The sequence below is a fragment of the Arachis hypogaea genome, chromosome 7 (assembly GCF_003086295.3).
Source record: "Arachis hypogaea cultivar Tifrunner chromosome 7, arahy.Tifrunner.gnm2.J5K5, whole genome shotgun sequence".
In the NCBI taxonomy this organism is placed as follows: Eukaryota; Viridiplantae; Streptophyta; class Magnoliopsida; order Fabales; family Fabaceae; genus Arachis; species Arachis hypogaea.
The window spans coordinates 68,285,018-68,288,883 of NC_092042.1; the positions used below are offsets into that span (position 1 = coordinate 68,285,018).

Here is a 3,866-nt window from a genome sequence, read left to right on the forward strand (position 1 = left end):
GCCCCGGAAGTGGATTTCTGCATTTAGACTTATTCCTGTAAACCCTAGTAACTAGTTTAGTATAAATAAGACTTTTTACTATTGTAGTCTAGTTTTTTGATGGATCTTTAATCAGTGCATGCGATTTTAGACCTTCATGGGGGCTGGCCATTTGGCCATGCCTGGACCATCACTTATGTATTTTCAACGGTGGAGTTTCTACACAACATAGATTAAGGTGTGGAGCTCTGCTGTTCCTCGAATATTAATGCAATTACTATTATTCTATTCAATTCAGCTTATTCTTATTCTAAGATACTCGCTACACTTTAACATGATGAATGTGATGATCTGTGACACTCATCATCATTCTCACCTATGAACGCGTGCCTGACAACCACTTCCATTCTACCTTAGATCGAGCGCGTATCTCTTAGCCTCCATTCCGAAAGATCGGAGTCTTCGTGGTATAAGCTAGAATTATTGGCGGCCATTCCTAAGATCTGGAAAGTCTAAACCTTGTCTGTGGTATTTCGAGTAGGATCTGAGATGGGATGACTGTGACGAGTTTCAAACTCGTGAGTGTTGGGCGTAGTGACAGACGCAAAAGAATCACTGAATTCTATTCTGACATGATCGAGAACTGACAGATGATTAGACGTGCTGTGACAGAGCATTTGGACCATTTTCACTGAGAGCTCCAAAGTTGTGACAACCCAGTGCACTTGCTGGTTAGTTGTGCGAAGTTGTGACAAAGTGTGATTCATGTTTGAGAGCTCCAAGTCTTTGGCACCATTGTTGATGATCACAATTTCGTGCACCAAGTTTTTGGCGCCGCTGCCGGGGATTGTTTGAGTTTGGACAACTGACGGTTCATCTTGTTGCTCAGATTAGGTAATTTTCTTTTCAAAAAGTCCTCAAAAATCTTTCAAAATTTTTTTTTCTTCTTTTTCCTTTTTCCACAATTAATTTTTGAAAAATCCAAAAAAATTATAAAATCATAAAAATAAAAAAATATTTTGTGTTTTTTGTTTGAGTCTTGAGTCAATTTTTAAGTTTGGTGTCAATTGCATGTTTTTTTTTTAATTTATACATTTTTTCGAAAAATTCATGCATGGTATTCTTCATGATCTTCAAGTTGTTCTTGATAAGTCTTCTTGTTTGATCTTCATATTTTCTTGTTTTGTGTCTTTTGTTGTTTTTCATATGCATTTTTGCATTCATAGTGTCTAAACATGAAAAATTTCTAAGTTTGGTGTCTTGCATGTTTTCCTTTCTTGAAAATTTTTCAAAAATAAGTCTTGATGTTCATCTTGATCTTCAAAGTGTTCTTGGTGTTCATCTTGACATTCATAGTGTTCTTGCATGCATCATGTGTTTTGATCCATAATTTTTATGTTTTGGGTCAGGTTTGTGTTTTTCTCTCGCATCATTGAAAATTCAAAAATCAAAAAAATATCCTTTCCTTATTTCTCTCATAAATTTTGAAATCTTTGGGTTGACTTAGTCAAAAAATTTTATAATTAGTTGTTTCTTGTTAATCAAGTCAAGATTTCAATTTTAAAAATCTTATCTTTTCAAAAATAAAATCTTTTTCATTTTTCTTTTATATTTTTGAAAATATTTTTAAAAAAATTTGATTTTCAAAATCTTTTTCTTAATTTTATTTCATAATTTTCAAAAACTTTACTAACAATTAATGTGATTGATTCAAAAATTTGAAGTTTGTTACTTTCTTGTTAAGAAAGGTTCAATCTTTAAATTCTAGAATCATATCTTTTAGTTTTTTGTTAGTCAAGTAATCAATTTTAATTTTAAAAATCAAATCTTTTTCAATCATATCTTTTCAATCATATCTTTTTCAAAATCAATTTCAAAATCTTTTCTAACTTCTTATCTTTTCAAAATTGATTTTCAAATCTTTTTCAACTAACTAATTGACTTTTTGTTTGTTTTACTATTTCTTATCTTTTTTCAAAACCACCTAACTACTTTTCTCTCTCTAATTTTCGAAAATTTCTCACTCTTTTTCAAAACTCTTTTAATTAACTAATTATTTCAAATTTTAATATTAATTTTATTTCTTCTCTCAATTTTCGAAAATCACTAACTATTTTTCAAAAACAATTTTTGAAATTCTCTCCCTCTCATCTCTTTCTATTTATTTATTCATTTACTAATTCTTCTTTTCATCTAAAAATTCGAACTCTCTCTTCTCCTCTATGTTCGAATTTTTCTCATCCTTCTTCTATTCTTTTCTGCTTCTACTCACATAAAGGAATCTCTATACTGTGACATAGAGGATTCCTCTTCCTTTTCTGTTCTCTTTTTTTCATATGAGCAGGAGCAAGGACAAGGACATTCTTGTTGAAGCAGATCCTGAACCTAAAAGGACTTTGAAGAAGAAGCTAAGAGAAGCTGAAGAACAACAATCCAGAGAAAACCTTACAGAGAATCTCGAAAAAGAAAGAGACATGGCCGAACCCAATAACAATGGTGGAGGCGCAAGGAGGATGCTTGGTGATTATACTACACCTACTTCTAATTTTTATGGAAGAAGCATCTCAATCCCTGCCATTGGAGCAAACAAATTTGAGCTAAAACCTCAACTAGTTGCTCTAATGCAACAGAACTGCAAGTTTTATGGGCTTTCATCAGAAGATCCCTATCAGTTTTTAACTGAATTCTTGCAGATCTGTGATACTGTTAAGGCTAATGGAGTAGATCCTGAAGTCTACAGGCTCATGCTTTTCCCTTTTGCTGTAAGAGACAGGGCTAGAACATGGTTGGACTCACAACCTAAAGATAGCCTGGACTCTTGGGATAAGCTGGTCACGGCCTTCTTGGCCAAGTTCTTTCCTCCTCAAAAGCTGAGTAAGCTTAGAGTGGATGTTCAGACCTTCAAGCAGAAAGATAGTGAATCCCTCTATGAAGCTTGGGAAAGATACAAGCAGTTGACCAAAAAGTGTCATTCTGACATGCTTTCAGAGTGGACCATTCTGGATATATTCTATGATGGTCTATCTGAGTTCTCTAAAATGTCACTGGACCATTCTGCAGGTGGATCCATTCACCTAAAGAAAACACCTGCAGAAGCTCAAGAACTCATTGAAATGGTTGCAAATAACCAATTCATGTACACCTCTGAGAGGAATCCTGTGAGTAATGGGACGCCTCAGAAAATGGGAGTTCTTGAAATTGATGCTCTGAATGTCATATTGGCTCAGAATAAAATATTGACCCAACAAGTCAACATGATTTCTCAGAGTCTGAATGGATGGCAAAATACATCCAATAGTACTAAAGAGGCATCTTCTGAAGAAGAAGCTTATGATCCTGAGAACCCTGCAATAGCAGAGGTAAATTACATGGGTGAACCCTATGGAAACACTTATAATTCCTCATAGAGAAATCATCCAAATTTCTCATGGAAGGATCAACAAAAGCCTCAACAAGGCTTTAATAATGGTGGAAGGAACATGCTTAGCAATAGCAAGCCTTTTCCATCATCTTCTCAGCAACAGACAGAGAATGCTGAGCAGAACCGCTCTAGCCTAGCAAACATAGTCTCTGATCTATCTAAGGCCACTGTAAGTTTCATGAGTGAAACAAGGTCCTCCATTAGAAATTTGGAGGCACAAGTAGATTAGCTGAGTAAGAAAATCACTGAAACCCCTCCTAGTACTCTCCCAAGCAATACAAAAGAGAATATAAAAAGAGAGTGCAAGGCCATTGATATAATCAATATGGTCGAATGCACAAAGGAGGAGAAGAACGTGAATCCCAGTGAGGAAGACCTCCTGGGACGTCCTCTGAACAAAAAGGAGTTCCAAATTGAGGAACCTAAGGAATCTGAGGCTCACCTAGAGACCATAGAGATTCCATTG

General features: G+C 34.9%; 1 non-coding gene across 1 annotated transcript; it reads right to left on the reverse strand.

Moving 5' to 3' along the window:
- Positions 1–2,855: 2,855 nt before the first annotated feature.
- On the reverse strand, positions 2,856–2,959 carry LOC112704262 (small nucleolar RNA R71). The gene has a single exon (XR_003154897.1). It is a non-coding gene; the product is annotated as a small nucleolar RNA R71 (small nucleolar RNA).
- Positions 2,960–3,866: the final 907 nt, after the last annotated feature.